This window comes from Triturus cristatus, chromosome 9 (assembly GCF_964204655.1).
Source record: "Triturus cristatus chromosome 9, aTriCri1.1, whole genome shotgun sequence".
NCBI classification, from domain to species: domain Eukaryota; kingdom Metazoa; phylum Chordata; class Amphibia; order Caudata; family Salamandridae; genus Triturus; species Triturus cristatus.
This window is the reverse complement of record NC_140592.1, coordinates 1015014001-1015035317: the sequence shown is the minus strand read 5'-3', so window position 1 is coordinate 1015035317 and position 21317 is coordinate 1015014001. Positions and strand designations below refer to the sequence as shown.

The 21317-nt window shown below is 50.7% G+C and overlaps 1 protein-coding gene across 1 annotated transcript in view; it reads right to left on the bottom strand.

Moving 5' to 3' along the window:
• Positions 1 to 21317, bottom strand: part of ANGEL1 (angel homolog 1) — a 332990-nt gene that overhangs the window by 227432 nt on the left and 84241 nt on the right. The gene's annotated exons all lie outside the window — the stretch shown is intronic.

Below are 21317 nucleotides of genomic sequence, written 5' to 3'. Positions count from 1 at the left end.
CTTCTCTGAGGCTGTTTCTCAACAACAGCAAATCAGTTACGTCCTCTCCAAGTCATGTTACACATGGTCCAATTCAACGCATTGTTGTCACTTGGTCGCCAACTGCATCTTCACAAATTGGCAAGGTTAATTGAAGGGGAAAAAAAAAAAAAAAAAAAAAAAAGGCCAGTTTCAGTCCGAATGTTCGCTTCGCTCCTGAGGATGTGCTCTTCAACGATACATCTCATACCCTTGGTACGGCTCAAAATGCGACCTATTCAGGAGGAACCGCAACTTCAATGGCAACAAGCCATGGATTCATTTGACGATACCATCAAGGTCACGCCGCACATGATAAATTATCTACATTGGTGGTCGCAGACAGAGAATCTAACCCAGGGTCTCACGTTCCTACAGACTATTCCAGATTTCGTTTTAACGACCGATACCTCCATGGAAGGATGGGGAGGTCATCTGCGGGATTTGATCTCAAAGATAAAAACAGCAGATCAACAGGCTGAGCGTCGCGCCGTTTATCTGTTTTCTCCAAGCATTCCTCCCGAGGATTAAGGGTTCGTCGGTGCTAGTCCGGACTGGCAATACCATCAGCATGTATTATATCAACAAACAAGGAGGATAAACATCAGCTATGCTCTCGCAAGAAGCTTAGGAATTGTGGGAATAGGTCACTTTCCACAAGATGCCCTGAGAGCCAAACATGTCAGGGGTCTCCTCAATACCCTGACGGATACGCTGAGCACGTCTCAGTCGGACTGTTAAGACTGGAAGCTGGAAAAGGAACAGGCGACCACAGTGTTCCAAGCTTGGGGTAAGCCAGCCCTGGACCTATTCACAACAAGAGAGAACAAAGAATGTCAATATTATGCCAGCAGGTTCCCTCAACAGGGATTGGTGTATACGCTTTTCCCCAATACCATTGATTCCGAGGGTGCTCCGCAACATGAAGTTGGAAGGTTGCTGTCTAATTCTGATTGCACCCCGTTGGCCAAGACAATATTGCTTCCAGGAACTTCTACTATTGTCTCAAGGCAAACCCATTTGCCTACTGCTGACGCCTATGATATTGTCAAGGGTCGGAGGCCAAGTGGTTCATCCGGACCCACAGTCACTGCACTTGCATGCATGGCTCCTGATTTCTTAAAGAGTTCAAGGACCTCAACATTTCACAAGACTGTCGTGAAATATTGGCCAAATCTCGTGCCCAAAGCACAATCAAAACTTATCGCTTCAAATGGAACCGATTTTGCTGTTGATGTGAGGCAAATAATATTCACTCAATTCAAGCTACTGTAGAACAAGTTCTCCATTATCTGCTTTCTCTAGCCAAGTCTGGGCTTACTTTTTCACCGGTCAAAGTACATCTTGCTGCACTTTCTAGATTCAGGAAATACTCAAAATTCCCTTTTCTCTGCTCGCCTTTTCTTATCAAACAATTTATGAAAGGAATCTTCTGAGCCTTCTCTCCAGTGCGAGCACCCCTCCAGAGTGGGAACTCATCACTGTGCTAGTGCAGTTAATGAGGCGTCCATTTGAGCCTATCCATAAAGCTGATCTCAAATTCCTCACTTGGAAGGTTGCCCATTTACTGGCTCTTACCTCGGCAAGAAGGGTTAGTGAAATCCAAGCTTTCACTATAAATGAACCCCTTTTACATTTTGCTTCAGACTATGTAACCCTCAAACAAATCACAGTTTCTTTCCTAAGGTACCATAAAATTTCACTTGAACAAACCAGTAAGATTAAAAACATTCTTTCCGGATCCATCCACTCCAGCTGAATGAACATTACACTCGCTGGATGCTACACACTGTTTTGAGCATCTACCTACAGAAAACTAAGGATATCAGACGATCCAACCGGCTGTTTGTGGCGAATGGTCAAGCAACTCTTGGAAATGCTGTAACAAAGCAGAACAATAGCCAGATGGCTGGCATCTGCTATTCTTTTTTGCCACGACAAGGCTAACAGACCTTTGCAGAGGAAAGTCAAAGCTCATTCAACAAGAACAGTATTGACGTCGACAGTTTTATTTGCTGGAGTAACTCCGGAAAATATGTTGTGCTGCGACATGTAAAAATGTCCACACGTCGACGAAGCATTACTGTCTTCAATTGTCGCATCAAGATGATGCAGCGATTGGACAGGCTGTTCTATGCCATCTTTCATTAAGACCAGACTCAGATACTTTGCCCTTTTATGTATTATTCCATTCTTTAATATTCATGTAAATGTACAGATTTATATATCTGCAAGATTTTAAATATTTGTGTTTATATATATATATATATAATAGCTAATACTTGGATATAGCTTTGCTTCCTTTAAGACTACTCTTTAAAAAAAAAAAAAAAAAAGAGATGTGTTTTTTCAAGCACTGTGGATGCTATTCGGGAGTTTATGAACCAGTGTCTCCCACCATCCGCAAACGACAGTATATGGTTATACTGCTTACTACTCTGATTCAGGCATGTGAATCTATGAAAGATACCCCAATACTGGATAAGAAAACAAGTTACTTACCTGTAACTACAGTTATCCAGTATTGGTATCTTTCATAGATTCACATGCACCCACCCTCCTCCCCGGCTAGTCAGTTCTCTATATCTGGTATACTTACTTCTCACTTGTGCTAGGAAAATCTGAGGAGAACTGCCTCTGCTGGGAAGGTTCTGGAGGGTGCTGGCAGCTGATTGGCTGGGACCAATCTTTGGTTCTTTTTTCTATAATGATGTAGATAGGCTACTAAGACTTAGGCCTTGGGCTTTTTCTTTTAGCCTACTACTATTATTTACTCTTGGCACTACTTTTGTATTTACCGTGGGACTCCCGCCTCGGCGACGGGGAATGATTCAGGCATGTGAATCTATGAAAGATACCAATACTGGATAACTGTAGTTACAGGTAAGTAACTTGTTTTCTTATGTGGTGCTCAGTGATGTAGAATTTCAGATCATGGACCAGAGTTGCCTTCGGGTGTATGATGGCACATTCCACATTCTTCATACAATTTGGAGTTATACCCCAACCCCAAACACCAGAGGCACACCTTTTGCGGGTCCAACACTGACATCTGTCACACAGTCACATCACAGTCGAAACCCTGTTGTTTTTAGTGCGGACATTGTTCTGTTGCACAATTGAAAAGATTTTTGGAAGGAATTCATCAACCAATGAAAAGGGAGCAGAGTTCCAGATCTGCATTAGAAGATGCAGAAAGAAAGGTATTGACTTTGGCGCGCAGGAGTGGCACCTATATGCGGCTCTGCTCCATTTCTTCTGGAGTGAAATAAGGTCATCACGGAGCCACAAGACACCACCTATTGTTGCGTATGAGCACCACTGTAAAAACCTGCAGAACCAGTCTGGTGCCAGCAGAATATTCTAGGAGTGAGGAATCTGTAGTTGAATGTAACCACCAGAATGTTTATTTACTCTGCAGTAGTGCTTATTCAGAAGATGATTATATGCTGAATTCAAGGACTGCTATAGTTGTTCTTGAACTCTCATTTTAGACTGCAAATGGTGTTTCAAACATATGCTAGCTTACAGGGGCAGTTAGAGATGTATTACACAATGGGGTTTTACAGCTAATCGAGTCTTTGATATTCTAGTCTTTGTTGTCCCTTTTTTTCTTATTCAGACCCAGTTATATGGCTTTTGCTGTAAGTAAAAAATTAGTAGGTTTTGGAAATCTACATGTGTCTTGGTACATCACAGTGGTTTCAGTTCAGATGGACAAAAAATATGTTCAGAGGTTTTTCGATTCGGTGACTGTCACACTGAGTGCTCTCTCAAATATTGTTTAATTATTCATCAGGTTGTAAAAGTTATTAGTCAAAATGTGTCCTACTTCTCAGACCTTCAGATTATGTTGTAATGAACTCTTTTTTTCTTAATCTTTCAATTTTGGTGTTAGTATGAAAGAGCAGTTGGTTTTGCCACTCAATCAATCAATCAGGATTTATAAAGCGCGGCTAATCACCCATTAGGGTATAGAGGCGCTTGCAGGTCCCAGAGGCTTATTTGAACAGCCAGGTCTTGAGGGCCATTTGGAATTCCGGAATAGAGGTGATCCTCTGGAGGTGTGTGGGGAGGCTGGTCCAGGTTTTTGCTGTAATGTGGGTGAAGGAGTGCCCTCCACTTCTGCTTTGAGGGATGCAGGGAGTATGGGCAAGTGAAAGGGAGGCAGAGCATAGTCTTAACGGTTGGTTGGTGGAAGTTCAGGCGGTGGTTAATGTATGCGGGTCCTTCGATGTGTAAAGCTTTGTGTTCGTGGGTCAACAGCTTGCATTGGCATCTTTTCTGTATGGGGAGCCAGTGGAGTTGCCTGAGGTTGGTTCGTTGGGGAAGGCCGAGGATGTGTCTGGCTGCGGCGTTCAGTATGGTCTGACGTCTTTGTAAGAGATGTGAGGCAATTCCTACATAGAGGGTGTTGCCGTAGTCCAGTCAGCTGAAGATGAGGGCCTGTGTCACGGTGCGTTTCATGTGTAAGGGTAGCCACTTGAATATCTTACGTGGCATGAGCAGATTGATGAAACAGGAGGGGGAGACTGCATTTATCTGTGACTTCATGGTGAGCTTTTTGTCAATGATGATTCCGAGGTTTCTTGCGTGGTAGGAAGGAATGGGTCTGATGGCCACCTGGAGTCGTTCCATGTGTTACTGCTGTTGCCAAAAATCAGTACTTCTGTCTTGTCTGTGTTCACCTGCAGGCAGTTGTTCTTCATCCAGTCAGCGACATTTATCATGCATCTGTGAAAGTTGGTTCGGGTGGCGGTGGAGTCGTCAGTGAGTGAGAGGATTAGTTGGGTGTCGTCTTAGTAGGAAATTATGTTGAGACCATGGGATCTGAAGATGTTGGCCAGCGGGGTCATATAGGCGTTGAAGAGAGTGGGGCTGGGCGATGAGCCCTCGGGGACAACTGTGTTCAATGTGATCTAGCATCTTGTTAAAAATATTTATTTTGCTTCATTCCCTTTTTGTTCAAACATTATACGATAAACTCAAGATCTTCTTCCCCACAGGCCCATCCAAACAAACCCAATCTATAACATGGAAACATACACAGATGATGGCGCCAAACAATGAATGATTCAAATTCATAAACTATGTTGGTACAAGACAACACCACCAGATAGAAAGATACTGTCTTGGGATGAGATTGCCTGCTTACATTTTTTACTCTAAATGTTATTTTACATTGGTAGTTTCAGCCAAATATACAGTTGGGTTTACAATTTGGCAGACTGGTTAAAAGCCAGTAACGGTTCTACAATTGGTATGTTTCTAGGTATGTTATATAACTCGAATTAATATCAAAAAGTGCCAATAGAGGGGAGGAGCCTAGCGCGCATCCAAGATGGTCGCGTGAGCACAGGGCTCCCCGGACCCTCGCTGCTCCTCGGAATTTATCCTGATAATATCCTGATGTGGTTTATGGAATCTGGGAGATGAAGACCGGCTGAGCACGTATCTCTTTTCAGAAATTGAATCGGACCTGGGAATCCTGAGTTATCGTTGTTAGAACTTTTGGGACCCACCCGACGGAGGTGCCCGGGGCGAAGGTGAACCGTGGAGCCGTGTCGCAATTGAACAACAGCGGCTGCAGCGCGGTGCCAGGGGCCGCTCGACCACTTTCGGTTTCACTTTCGGACCTCAGGGGGCTGGCCGGTGGGGCGCTTAGGTGGCGGGGTGTATCCTTGGCCTCTGCACAAGGCTTTGTCTCCACCTGCCACTAGAGTGCCTATCGCCTTGGGTCCCCCCGCACCGCCATATTGTGGTCTTGGGTGAGGCGCTGGTCTTCGGTGCCGGTGCCTCTGCTACTTTGATCGGCGGTCCCCCTCGGTGTCCGTGACCACATGGGGGGCAAGGGGGGGCCCGAGGGGCGTAAGACTAAGGCCTCCCTCCGTGGGGGATCGGTCCAGACCAACAACATGGACCGCTACACTCAGGGCAGAGGCTCCCCTGGAGCGGCCGGTCCCCCCCCGGACGCCACCGGTGGTGGCACGTCCGTCTCTTCGGAACTTTCCCTACAGGATATCATGGGCGCCATTGATGGCATCAGGGAAACCATCGCCACGCAATACGAGGCCCTGGCCCGTAAAATCGACACGGTGGCAATTGATGTCACCTTAATACGGGCGGATCTCTCCAAAACAAACGAGAGGGTTCAGGCTCTCGATGCGCGGACCTCCACCCTTGGGGCGGATGTGTCGGGCCTGCAGGCCGCGCTTGGTGACATCAAGGTGGTCAACGATCAGATGGCCCGGCGGCTGGAGGACTTCGAGGGACGGGCCCGACGCAACAACATCCGTGTCATAGGCGTACCGGAGTCCTCCGACGACCGCCCGGTTGACCTCCTGGTCGAGGAGCTCATCCTCCAACAGTTGACCCCTGCTGGCTTGAGTAAGTTCTTTGCCGTGGAGCGGGCCCATCGAGTTCCGGGCGGTCGACCACGGCCGGGGGCCCCCCCGAGGCCTATCGTGGCCAAGCTGTTTTACTACAGAGACCGGGATGCGATTCTGCAGGCCTCACGTGTCCATGGCCCGGTTCGACATGAGAACTCATCCATTAACTTTTATCCGGACTTTACCCAACTTGTACAGAAACAGCGGATGGGATTCCAGGGAGTGAAACGTCGTCTTCGTGAACTGGGCCTAAAGTACTCTATGCTCTACCCTGCAAAACTCCGAGTGGAACATGAGGATCGGACTGCCTTTTTTGACTCTCCTGTGGCCGTGAGTGACTGGCTGGACTCGCTGCCGGACAGAGGTGGCCGTCCCGGGCCCTCTGCAGGAGCCAACGGTGACGGGTCCCCTTTGGAGTGACTTTTGGTCCTTGATTTTGCCATTTTGCACTGTTCAGCTGGGTTGTACTTCTTTGGTTCATTGTGTCTTGCTAGGACCTGTGTGGGGGGCGGGCGGGGTCGGGTCCCTTTCCTCCTCCGGGGTCTTTTCGTAGAATGGGGTTAGTTGGGCGACAGGCACACTGCAAGTTGGGGGGTTTTTTTGGCCCGCAGGGGTGCAGGGTGGGGGGAGTTGGATGTTGGGGGGGGTGGGGGGGAAGGAGGGGTTGTTTTGTTGTGTGTTTTTTGTTTGCAGGGCGAGGTATTGATTTTTGTCCACCATCGGGAACTGTGCTGCTTACTGGGGGACCTTTGATTTATTGGAGGGGATGAGGGGGGACGGGTTGAAGCTGATGTCATGGAACGTCAATGGGTTGGGGGACCGTATCAAACGGGGTGTAGTACTGCAGTATTTGCGTCGCCTGACTCCTGATGTGGTGTTTATCCAGGAGACGCATCTGGTTGGTAATGTCTGCCATGCACTGAATAGGGGGGGATACCGCCTCGTGGCTCATTCTGGTTTCACAACTGGCTCCAGGGGGGTGGGCATTCTCCTGCGATCCTCACTTCCGTTGGAAATCACCGGGGTAGTCTCAGACGACAGAGGGCGTTATGTGTGTCTGACTGGGAGGTGGGAGGGGCATCCCCTTGCCCTGGTCTCAGTTTACGTCCCCCCGGGCCTCCAGAACTCCACCTTCGCGGACTTGGGTCGAATGCTGCTTGAACTTCCGGACAGTCTTTTTCTTATGGGCGGGGACTTTAATTCGGTGGTCTCGGGTGACCTGGATCGTCACCCACCCAGGGCCCTCCCCGCTGCCCAGGCATGGCTAGGTGGTCTGTTGGAGACCTTCGGCCTGGTGGATAGTTGGCGATTAATGCATCCGACCCAATGTCAGTACACCTTTCACTCTGGGGCACATGGGAGTCTTTCTAGGTTAGACTATTTCCTTATGCCCGCGGCGCAGACTGGTCGAATTCGAGAGGTCAGGCACCTGGCGAGGGGTATCTCCGATCATTCCCCGCTGTGGCTGCTCTTTGACACCGAGTCACGGTCTGCGGGGCGGATCGCTCCCATTAACCCGTGGTACCTGCGAGACCCTACGACTCGCGATAGCCTGGTTAAGGCTATGGACCAATACTTCCTTGAAAACGAGGGGTCGGTGTTGTCTGCAATGTCCCTGTGGGAAGCCTTTAAAACCGTAATCCGCGGACACGCCCTCTCCCAGATAGCGGTGGCTAAGAAGCTCAAGAGTGAGGCAGTGGTGAAGCTGGAGACTGACATCTCGGGGCTGGAGTCGGCCTTGGAGGAGGGTGTCACTCCGGACGGGCTCCATGCCCTCAGCCTGAAACAGTTTGAATACAGGTCTCTTGTCACTGACGCTGCCAAAACTATGTATAGGGAGCAGCAGGGTCGATTGTATGATGCCGGGGACAAGGCGGGTAAGTTGATTGCGTGGCTGGACAAGAAGGAGAGAGTGAATCGTGTGGTCCCGGAGCTGCGTATCTCGGATGGAGTGTGTGTGACTGAGCCTGGTGAGATTGTGGAATGTTTCGCCGACCACCTCCGGGCCGTGTACTCCCCGGTGACTGATAGGGATGAGGAAGACTCTTGCCTTCTACTGAGGGATATTGCTTTGCCCGGCCTGTCCGTCGAGGACCGTGAGCAGCTGGACGCCCCCTTGTCGGTAGATGAGATAGCAACTGCGATTCGATCCCTTCGCTCGGGCAAGGCTATGGGTCCCAACGGTCTACCTATCGAATTATATAAGTTGCGCCCGGATAAACTAGCGCCCTTCCTCCGTCGTATGTTTCAGGAGTCCCTTGAAGCTGGTTCCCTTCCTGTCGACCAGCGACTGGCCACGATAGTCGTGATCCCCAAGGAAGGTAAGCCGCGGGACCGCTGTGCCTCCTACAGGCCTATCTCACTGCTAAACGCAGAGCCTAAAATCCTGGCTAAAGTCCTCGCCAATCGTTTGTTGAGCGTCATCTGCGATCTGATTCATCCTGATCAATGCGGCTTCATCCCGCATCGCAACACCGCCCTCAACTTGCGGTGTCTTCATGGCGCCCTCGCCAGGGCGGAGTACCTCTCCGAACCGGCCGTGCTGGTTTCTTTAGATGCCACGATGGCCTTCGACACCATCGAGTGGCCGTTCCTCTGGGCTGTCTTGACCAAATTCGGCTTTGGGGAGGGATTTCTTGGCTGGGTGAAGCTTCTCTACACGGGACCCATGGCTCAGGTGGTGGTTAATGGGCGGGTCTCTCGGCCCTTCGCGCTCGGTCGGGGTACGAGGCAGGGGTGCCCGTTGTCCCCTCTGCTCTTTGCTCTCGCCCTGGAGCCACTCGCTGCTTGGCTCCGCTGGGAGCCCTCGATCAGGGGGATCCGGTGGGCCCCGGGCTTCGAGGATCGGGTCTCGTTATATGCTGACGATATTCTCCTGTATCTTACCTCGCCGCGGCAGTCGCTTAACGTTCTCTTTGATGTTCTGACTTCCTATGGGAGAAATTCGGGTCTCACGATTAACTGGTCTAAATCCTGTGTCTATCCTATCTCCGGTGGCCCTCCTCTCTTGCCGCCTCGGCTTCCGATCCAAGTATCTCTGGCCGGCTTTAAATACCTGGGGATATACGTCTCGCTGGACCCGGTGGCTCGCTATGAGCAAAATCTCCTGCTTCCACTTCGGCGTTTGAGGGAAGACACGGCTCGGTGGTGTAGGCTGCCCTTGTCCCCGCTGGGTCGGGCAGCACTGTTTAAAATGATGTCCCTTCCCAGATTCCTCTATGCACTTCAGAACTCCTTCGATGTCATTCCAGTGGCCTACTTTCGGGAGGTGGAGAGCCTGCAGAGGAGACTAGTGTGGGACGGACGGGCGCGTATCGCCCTGGCCAAGCTTACTCTCCCCTGGTACGACGGGGGCATCGCGCTTCCCGACATTCGCAGGTATTATTGGGCCTCGCAGTTATCGGCCATTAACCATGCCACGTATGCGCCTGGCTTGAATCCGGCGTATGAGATGGATAAATTCTTGCTTCCCGGCGGGAATTATAACAGGGCGCTTTACTCCCGCTCGGCTGGACGGACCCTGACGGGCCCTACTAAGATTGCGGTGCGGATCTGGAAGGCGGCCAATGTAGCCATGGGCTGGAGTGAGCGACTAACATGTGCTACTCCTTTATTTGCCTCCGACCGACTGGGAAGCCTCTGGACGACGAAAGGGTTTGACCGTTGGGACACGATTGGTATTAGTAGAGTGGGGGACCTATGGAGGAAGGGCGCGGTTAAGACCTTCGCGGCGCTCCAGAGCGAATACGAACTCACGGACAGGGAGTTCTTCCGATATGCCCAGGTTCGGCACGCCCTGCTCTCCGTCTTTGGGGAGGGGACTAAGATCCCTGCCTCTTCGCCCCTCGAGGACCGCATACTCGATGGTCATGTCCCCGACAGTACTATCTCTTTAATCTATAAAAAACTTATTAATAATCGGGCTGACCTATTGGTGCGCCTTCGGGAGACGTGGACGGGGGATGGGGTGGAATTAGACGACGAGGACTGGCAGTCCGCACTGTCGTCCCCTAAGGAAGTAGCCATTCCAGCCCGTCTCCGCCTGGTCCAGTTAAAGATTCTCCACCGGGTGTACGTGACGGGTCCCCGTTTGGTCTCGATGGGATTCTCGGAAGATGGGCTCTGTAAGCGGGGATGTGGGCTCAGTGCCACCTTTCTCCATATCCTTTGGGAGTGCCACGAGGTGGCGGAATACTGGCGTCGGGTCCATGGGGTCATGGGACAAGTCACCGGAGTTGCGCTGCTGCCGGAGGTGCGTCGCTGTGTCCTGAATGTGTGGGAGCCCAATGATTATAACGCGGCTCAGACTCGGTGGGCGGCCCTGGGGAACATGATTGCCAAGAGGGATATAGCGCAGCTTTGGGGCTCCCAGCGGCCTCCCACCGTGTCAGTATGGAAGGAGAACATGGACTGGTGTATGTTCAGGGAGAAGACTGTGTATGTAGCCCGTGGTAAACCCGGGGCATGGGGTAGAATTTGGGGGCAATGGAACGCGTATCGTGGGGGTATCTGTACTCCCCCCCTTGTGGACACCGATATTGCCTTGTCCCCCTGACCCTTGATAGTTCCTTGCAACTTGTTGTAATAATCGAATATAGATGTTCCTCTCCCGTTACCCCCCCCGATCTTTCAGTACTCCTTCCTCTTGATAGCTAATTGAAGGTCCGAAGTAGAGTCCCCCGGATGTAGCCTGACCCACGTTTTTTTTTTTTTTTTTTTCTTTTTGCCCTTATGCCTCGCCTTTTGTTTTTTTTTTTAGTTGTTATTTATGTTAAATTTATGTCTCCTGCCTCCTTCGAACTATCCGGAGCCATTTACGGGGCTGGGCCCCAGGAGTCGCTTACTGCCTTAACTAATGTACGATCCTTTCTGAATCTAGCGGCCGGCCCTGGTGGTTGTAGGCCCATGCTTGTAACGGACTTATTGTTTAAAAAAAATTTAAAAAAAAAAAAAAAAAAAAAAAAAAAGTGCCAATAGAGAAATATGCCTCTGACACTGCTGCAACTGATATACATTTTTAAGTGTGCAAAAAGCACTTTAATGTAGGCAGGAAAGAAGGCAGTGAAAGTACCTACTTACAATACAGGGGAAAACCAAACTGGAGACCAGATGTCATTCTGGCTTGAATCTAGGGGCGTGGAGTTTGTGGACTTCTCCATCCTTACATAGTTTGCGATGCCAAGGGATACAAGCTACGCAATCACTAACGAGACCTAACAAGTCAGAACCCAGTTATGGAGGGGTCTAGCCTAGAAGATTGGGATGGACTGTTGCCCTGAGGATCAGGGTCAGTACTAATTTGCATAAGGCAGGCTTCGTGTAGAGTGGCACAGTGGGTGAAAAACTATGGGTTGGAGCGCTACGCAGAGCGACTGCTAGTGGTTTTGACTATTTTCAAGCATTCTTCCCATCATCTTTTTTGTGTCTGATGTAATACCTTTATTGGTGAAAGGTATGCCCATATGTGGGTCCCTTGCTCGCTGTGTCATAGGATTCAAGCTACTCCTCACTGACGAGACCTAATAAGGTCCAAACTGATCTGCGGTTGCTTGTGTTTGCTTCTGGATGGGGCCTTGCATGGCAGCTCAGGATGGGAAGTTCCCATGAGGAGCAGGGTCCGTACTGATTTGTACTACCACCCTCCATGCTGCTCTGGCACCTGTATACCTGCTGTTTGGTGTCTTACAATATGTAAATAATAGACAGTAAATTCCCAAAGTAAACATGAGATCAGCGGCAGGCTTTGGTCTTGTAAGCGTAGTACCACACAAACCCTCCCTGGAATATTTCCTTAAAACCCCATGTAGGAAGGTGGATATCTGACTATGGTTACCCCCAAATTTTTGCCTAGTGTCTAGCTGGTTTTTCGACTTAGTTGGCCTGAGATCCTGCCATTCAGGCTCTCAGGCTATCTGCTCTCTCTGTAAAATGGACTCCATGTACCCTAGGTACATACCCAATTGGTTGGATCACCCTGTCAGCCCCTGTACCAGTGTACACTAGGTACCCAGGGCATTGGTGTATCCAAGGCCTGCCAGGGGCTGAAGCATGTATTATGCCACCCCAGGCTTGGCCTAACAATCTGACACAACTGGCTGATCACTCAGCTGGGGTAAGTTGGTGTAATCACCTCTTACTTAGGTGTAGTATACCTATACCTAAACTTAAATGGGACACCTGGTAACCTATAAGTCACTCCTATGGCAGGCCTTAACAATCCTGAAGGCAGAGTGCTTGGTTCCATGTGAGATGGTGCTCTGGCATGAGCTGAGCCTGTCTGCAGTGGTCGGAACAACTTCCTTCTACTGTTTCCAGATATCGTCATACCATATACTCTTAAGTGCATTATGAACCTCGCGGTTAAATGCTATCTTTGGTTTGGCTTTATCAAAACATGTCGAGTAAGGTGTCATACGAATTGGAATACTAACCCCTCGCCAATTCTGGCGACGGGGTTAGCATTCCACCCTTCTAGAGGGACACGACATGTACAGTACCTGAAACCCGGGTAAAATCAGACATAGCCTCAGCTCCACAAAATGGATGCTGCCACCACAGACACAAGTCTGCCCTCCTGCTGCTGGGAGTCCTTCCAGCTTGGGAGGTGTGGACAAAGGGTTTCCTGCCAGGGGAGGTGCGTGCACCACCCCAGACAGGATTTTGTGTATTGGTCAGGTAGGGCTTGAAAGAAACCAGACATGCCTGTGGCTCACAAGGAGCCTCGGTGCATATGCCAGTTCAAACCGGTCCTGGGGCACACCAGTCCCGGGCCTGGGGCGAGCTGGACAAAGGATTGGGGGTGTAACCACCCCCCTTCCTGGTCCCACCCATAGGGAGGGACCTAGCAGGTAGTCCGGCCCCTAGAATCCGAATAAAGGTAGGAGCTGTGTCCTAAGACTTCAGACATCCTGGAATCAACTTGAAACTAAGAAGAAGACGGGAACTTCGACATTCTGCTGCACAGAAGACTGAAGAAAATCTCCCCTGTGGTCAGGGAGTGACCACCTTGCTAACGCAAGCACCATCCAGCGAATCACCGTCTGCTTTGCCGCCGCCTCCCGCCGGAGCCCGAGCCCAGAGACTGACAAGACCTGGACCTCCAGACCTCTCACCGCCCGATCCACAGTCCCAGCAAAGAGGAGACCCGTGGAGGCACCGAGACACGTGGAGCCAGCCATCTTGGAACGACTACGACAAGCTGACCAGTGCAACAACCGAGGCTCCCTCCAAGTTGTGCTTTGGGTCCTGAGAAGCCCAACCCTCGAGCAGCATCTGCACCAAAGGTGAGCCCTCCAGCATCTCCACGATCTGCGTGGGGCCCTTCTGCATTTTGCCACTCGACGCGCCTAACCGGTTGCTGGCCCGCTGGCTAGTGGCCATCTTGGCGACGAAATCTACGACAAACACCGCTGGTCTGGTTGCTCCAGACTGGCCCTTGCTCCCCTCCAAAGGAGCAATCCCTCTGACCTTGCTGGTCAGAACCAACAGCTGATTTCCGAATCCTCCTGCAATTGCTTTTGCCAAGGCTTGTTTGCTTCGATCAAGTCGCCGACACCGCCGACAGCGAGAGCCTGCGTGGGACAGCTCGTGAGCCGACTCCTGGACGTCGTCGACCTTCAGGGACCACGTGGCTGCGGAGACAAGCTACCCCTCATCACCTGTTTGCACCCGACATCGCCTGGTACCCACCTGGTGCCACGCTGGTCACTGGCTAGTGACTGTGAACACTGTCCCCTCTGCTTACAGGTCTTCAACATCTCCGATCCACTCTTGGATCCACTGCATCTCTTCCCGACCGACCGCCTGCAGCATCTTTGTCCCAGGCTCAACGGAACAGATAGAAGAAACCCGACGCACTTTGAGGCCTATGCACCCGCTTCCTGTGGGTGAGGTAAAGCTGGTACTCCGATGCCCATGTGTAGTAATACATCTCTAGTGCCTGTGTTCCAAATCTTAAGTTCCTAGGTCATCCGGAAGATTCCTTTTGCAGTAACTTTGTACTTTTTACGCACCCATTGAAACCTATGGGAGCCCGCGTGTGACTATTTGCTCTGCACACGCCACCCGTGGACCTCCTGGTCACTAACTGACGTTAGCTCCTTGTAGGCCCAGCGATTCTAGAGGCCCTAGGCCTTTTCCCTTTTCTGTTCGTGGTACTTATACCACTATTTTAGTATATGGTTCGAGTGGCCACCAGGGCCTATCCATATAAAGTGCAACTTCTGTGTATTCTGTGATAATCTTGTTTGACGATTTGTGCTCCTGTGCTCATAAAGAGACTAGGGGTTACTTTGAGAAATAAATACATATATATTTTGAATATATATCTGTGTGGTGTCCTTTCATTGGTATAAAAGGGGGTTGCTATTGGTAAAACAGCTTGCTTAACACGCTTCACGAGTTTAGCCTCAAAGACTGCTTAGCCTACGCTACCACTAGGGCAGCTAGTCCAAAAAGGTTGACTTACAACCACACCATAAGGGTTGCTTGGCATGGTACAAGGTGGTCACTAGAACTAGTGAACAGCATATACCAGGCCAACTTCTCACATTGGTGAGCAGCGGTTGGATTTGAGCTTGCTGTGTTTTACCATTGTAATCTCTTGGTTACCAATTGAAAGATCACATAGGTACCGGTAGGTACATATAAAACAAGATTAGATATACTTAAGTTCTACTGAACTTAGTTGTTGTAGAGCAAAGGGAGTAGCACACCCTGACTACAACTACTAGATAGGTTTAGTAGGTAAACCCAAGTGTAGGTAGATTGCAACACATCCACCCACACTTAAGAGCAATGGCCGGGGCAGAGGGGTCCACTGTACCCATCTCTGTCGAGAGTGACCCCCAGAGGGCACCAACCAGCTTTGCTACCCTTAATCAGAATGAGCTCAGGCATTTGGCAACTCTTAGAGGCCTTAAACAGCCCAAGAACCCAAACTCTGCTGAGCTCAGAGAGCTCTTACAGAATGATGAGAATCAGAGAGCACTCAAGAAAGCTTCCCAGTTAGCCCCCTTAGGGACAGGAACAGGAGGCCCCCCTTCTGAAGATGCCACTGAAGTACCCCTTCCCAATAGTCACCCCTTAGATGGGATGCCTACCACAGAGGAAGAAAGTGATGGGGATACAGATGTGAGTGGGGATGAAGGGAGAACTAGCCCAGTGCCAAGTGTTATACTTGGCCCAGCTAAACTAAGGCTATTGGGGACTGACAGTGGGTTCACCCCATTGGATCTCCCCAGTGGACTTAACACAGGGCTTGGAAGGCAAAGGAATCGCTCAGGTGACTCCAATGCTTCCCATGGCTCTAGAGGCTCTCAAGGTCACTCCAGAAGGAGACTGACCACCCCTCAGAGGAGGGAACATGAGGCCAGAATGCAGGAAGCCCAGCTGAGGATCAGGAAGCAGGAGCTAGAAGTAGCCCTGATGGAAGAAAAACTGAGCAAGGCTAGGCAGCATAGAGAGAGTGGGTCTATACCCACTGGTGGCAGCAATGTCCCTAGGGACAAAGATAGGGTCTTTGACAATAGGAACCTGTCCAAGATTGTGCCCCCCTACAAAAGTGGGGATGACATCCACAAATGGATGACTGCTCTTGAGAGAGCCTGCAAAGTGCAGCAGGTTCCTGAAGACCAGTGGGCAGCAATCTTATGGCTCTCCTTTGAGGGGAGAGGCAGAGATAGACTCCTCACTGTTAGAGAAGAGGATGTCAGAAATTACAGAGTCCTGAAGAGTGTCCTAGTTGATGGGTTAGGCTTAACCACTGAACAGTACAGGTTAATGTTCAGAGACACCCAGAAGACACAGACTCAGGACTGGTCTGAATATGTGGAATGTGCCACTAAGGCTTTGGAGGGTTGGTTGCTGGGAAGTAAGGTGTCTGATTATACAGGATTGTACAATTTGATGATGAGAGAGCAGATTTTAAGTAATTGTCAAAACCAGCTTCTCCATCAACACCTGGTAGACTCAGATTTGACCTCTCCCCAAGAATTGGGAAAGAGGGCAGATAAATGGGTCAGGACCAGGATCAGGCCTAAAAACCAGGGTGGTGACCAAAAGAAAGATACCACCAAGCCTCAAGAGAAGGGTGGGGATAAAGAAAAAGAGAAACCTTCCTCAGGGCCCCAAAACTCCACACAGGGTGGTGGGTCCCAAGCTCCCTCCTCTACCACAGCTAAAAAGCCCTACTGCCATGAGTGTAAAACTCCTGGGCATTGGAAAACTGACAGCGGTTGCCCAAGGGCTAAAAACAAAACTGTTCCTCCAATTACTCCTGTCACACCACCTATTACTGTCAGCGGTAATCCCCCAGGTGGTGGGAGTGCCCCCAGAAATCTGGGTGGGTTTACTTGGGGAACACAGGGGGACCCTGGCTTAGCCAATTCCCCTACAGCAACCACTCTTGTCTGTGATGGTGGCATGGGGTTTGCCAACTTCACTGCCTGTCCCAACACTTTGGGGAGGTACAGACAGGAGCCCTACATCAATGGTACAAAAGCTGAGGCCTACAGAGACACTGGGGCTAGCATCACAATGGTGGCCCATTGGCTAGTTCCCTCTGAGCAGCTTTTGCCCGGTTTCTCCTACCAGGTGACTAACATTGATGGCAAACAGAACAGTCATCCCATGGCAGAGGTATGTCTCAGCTGGGGAGGGGTCACTGGCCCTAAAAGGGTAGCAGTGTCCCCAACCTTGCCTGTAGACTGCTTACTGGGGAATGACTTAGAACTCTCAGCTTGGGCTGGAGTTGAACAAGACACCCATTCTAAAATGGTAGGCCTTTCACAAAAGGGTAGGGGGGTTGTGCCATTCACAACCCCTGTCCAAATAGATTTCCTCCCTGAAAAGGTTGGAAGGGCAGTGGTAGCCACAGCCCAGGCACAGACAGACTTCCCTGTAGGGACTGGCAGAGCTGTGACAGTCACAGCTCAAACACAAACTGAGTGCCCCCCTGAAAAGGTTGGCAAGGCTGTAATGGTCTCAGCCTATACTCAGACTGACATAGGTGTAGTGAAGCCTGAAACAATGGATCACTCCACACAAACTGAGAGTAGTGGGGAGGAAGAAAAGTCTCCCTCTCCCCAGACATTAGGAAAAGGTCAGCCTCCTCAGGGATCTGACCTCACCCCTTGTGAAGGAACTGCCCCAGAGGTAGCCAGGCCTGGCCTGGCAGAGCCTCTGATGTCAGTGGCCCCTTCCAAGGTGGGATCCAGTCTGGTGCAGGTAGCCTGCCTCTCTCTACCCTGCCTCAGTCAGCCCAGGGCTGCAGAGGTCAGGGAGGCCAGTGGACCCCCAGAGGGCCCCTGTCCACAAGAACCCCCCCATCAAAAGAATGAGGATTGCCTGGCTAGTAGCCCTAGTCAGGTGATGGGTAAAAACATTCCTGAGGGATCTCCTTTACAGGTAGTTAGGGACCTCCCCCAGGGGGATTCTGTTGGGCACAGGCAAACATGGGACCTTAGGGCCCCAAACCTGACCTGTCCCTCCAGTAAGCCCACAAAAGGGACCCAGCCTCCAGCTTTAGGTAGCCAGAGGCTGACCCTGAGAGCACAGTGCAACTCAGTTAAAGAAAGAAAGGCATCCATGGTGGAGGATGATTGGAGGAAGCTGAGGCCTCACTTTGAGGACACTCACTTCAGTACTCCATCTCAACACCAGCCTTTTACTTTGCCAAGACACACCACAGGTAGAGATTCCCTATGGTGGAGACCCTCTGATACCCTTAGGGTGAGGGATTGCTTAGTGGACCATGAGACAGGGGGTAACCATGCCAGTGCTGGTTCCTCCTTATATGGCCACTTGGGCAATATAGGCTTACCTGGTCAAGGTCAGCCTTATCTCCCTTCGTTTGGGGGGGGGGTTGTGTAGGAAGGTGGATATCTGACTATGGTTACCCCCAAATTTTTGCCTAGTGTCTAGCTGGTTTTTCGACTTAGTTGGCCTGAGATCCTGCCATTCAGGCTCTCAGGCTATCTGCTCTCTCTGTAAAATGGACTCCATGTACCCTAGGTACATACCCAATTGGTTGGATCACCCTGTCAGCCCCTGTACCAGTGTACACTAGGTACCCAGGGCATTGGTGTATCCAAGGCCTGCCAGGGGCTGAAGCATGTATTATGCCACCCCAGGCTTGGCCTAACAATCTGACACAACTGGCTGATCACTCAGCTGGGGTAAGTTGGTGTAATCACCTCTTACTTAGGTGTAGTATACCTATACCTAAACTTAAATGGGACACCTGGTAACCTATAAGTCACTCCTATGGCAGGCCTTAACAATCCTGAAGGCAGAGTGCTTGGTTCCATGTGAGATGGTGCTCTGGCATGAGCTGAGCCTGTCTGCAGTGGTCGGAACAACTTCCTTCTACTGTTTCCAGATATCGTCATACCATATACTCTTAAGTGCATTATGAACCTCGCGGTTAAATGCTATCTTTGGTTTGGCTTTATCAAAACATGTCGAGTAAGGTGTCATACGAATTGGAATACTAACCCCTCGCCAATTCTGGCGACGGGGTTAGCATTCCACCCTTCTAGAGGGACACGACATGTACAGTACCTGAAACCCGGGTAAAATCAGACATAGCCTCAGCTCCACAAAATGGATGCTGCCACCACAGACACAAGTCTGCCCTCCTGCTGCTGGGAGTCCTTCCAGCTTGGGAGGTGTGGACAAAGGGTTTCCTGCCAGGGGAGGTGCGTGCACCACCCCAGACAGGATTTTGTGTATTGGTCAGGTAGGGCTTGAAAGAAACCAGACATGCCTGTGGCTCACAAGGAGCCTCGGTGCATATGCCAGTTCAAACCGGTCCTGGGGCACACCAGTCCCGGGCCTGGGGCGAGCTGGACAAAGGATTGGGGGTGTAACCACCCCCCTTCCTGGTCCCACCCATAGGGAGGGACCTAGCAGGTAGTCCGGCCCCTAGAATCCGAATAAAGGTAGGAGCTGTGTCCTAAGACTTCAGACATCCTGGAATCAACTTGAAACTAAGAAGAAGACGGGAACTTCGACATTCTGCTGCACAGAAGACTGAAGAAAATCTCCCCTGTGGTCAGGGAGTGACCACCTTGCTAACGCAAGCACCATCCAGCGAATCACCGTCTGCTTTGCCGCCGCCTCCCGCCGGAGCCCGAGCCCAGAGACTGACAAGACCTGGACCTCCAGACCTCTCACCGCCCGATCCACAGTCCCAGCAAAGAGGAGACCCGTGGAGGCACCGAGACACGTGGAGCCAGCCATCTTGGAACGACTACGACAAGCTGACCAGTGCAACAACCGAGGCTCCCTCCAAGTTGTGCTTTGGGTCCTGAGAAGCCCAACCCTCGAGCAGCATCTGCACCAAAGGTGAGCCCTCCAGCATCTCCACGATCTGCGTGGGGCCCTTCTGCATTTTGCCACTCGACGCGCCTAACCGGTTGCTGGCCCGCTGGCTAGTGGCCATCTTGGCGACGAAATCTACGACAAACACCGCTGGTCTGGTTGCTCCAGACTGGCCCTTGCTCCCCTCCAAAGGAGCAATCCCTCTGACCTTGCTGGTCAGAACCAACAGCTGATTTCCGAATCCTCCTGCAATTGCTTTTGCCAAGGCTTGTTTGCTTCGATCAAGTCGCCGACACCGCCGACAGCGAGAGCCTGCGTGGGACAGCTCGTGAGCCGACTCCTGGACGTCGTCGACCTTCAGGGACCACGTGGCTGCGGAGACAAGCTACCCCTCATCACCTGTTTGCACCCGACATCGCCTGGTACCCACCTGGTGCCACGCTGGTCACTGGCTAGTGACTGTGAACACTGTCCCCTCTGCTTACAGGTCTTCAACATCTCCGATCCACTCTTGGATCCACTGCATCTCTTCCCGACCGACCGCCTGCAGCATCTTTGTCCCAGGCTCAACGGAACAGATAGAAGAAACCCGACGCACTTTGAGGCCTATGCACCCGCTTCCTGTGGGTGAGGTAAAGCTGGTACTCCGGTGCCCATGTGTAGTAATACATCTCTAGTGCCTGTGTTCCAAATCTTAAGTTCCTAGGTCATCCGGAAGATTCCTTTTGCAGTAACTTTGTACTTTTTACGCACCCATTGAAACCTATGGGAGCCCGCGTGTGACTATTTGCTCTGCACACGCCACCCGTGGACCTCCTGGTCACTAACTGACGTTAGCTCCTTGTAGGCCCAGCGATTCTAGAGGCCCTAGGCCTTTTCCCTTTTCTGTTCGTGGTACTTATACCACTATTTTAGTATATGGTTCGAGTGGCCACCAGGGCCTATCCATATAAAGTGCAACTTCTGTGTATTCTGTGATAATCTTGTTTGACGATTTGTGCTCCTGTGCTCATAAAGAGACTAGGGGTTACTTTGAGAAATAAATACATATATATTTTGAATATATATCTGTGTGGTGTCCTTTCATTGGTATAAAAGGGGGTTGCTATTGGTAAAACAGCTTGCTTAACACGCTTCACGAGTTTAGCCTCAAAGACTGCTTAGCCTACGCTACCACTAGGGCAGCTAGTCCAAAAAGGTTGACTTACAACCACACCATAAGGGTTGCTTGGCATGGTACAAGGTGGTCACTAGAACTAGTGAACAGCATATACCAGGCCAACTTCTCACACCCCAGAAAACTGGAAAGTGGTAATTTTTTCAGAAGTCTGCAGGAAGGAGATCTGGTTGTCGTGGCTTCTGTTTTCAATTGCTTCTCTACCCTGTTCTGCATACACATTCTTTGTGCCGGGAGATGCTCCTGACAGCAGGGTAGTCTCCAGCCTAGAGCACCCACAACAAAGAGGCAAAGAGGTGTGAACTATCTGCACCTACAGGGACCGGAAGGAGGCAAAAGGGAGGTTTTACATAAAAGACCCTTCTTACTCTGAACAACAGACTGCAGCCCTCTTCACCAGTAGCATTCAA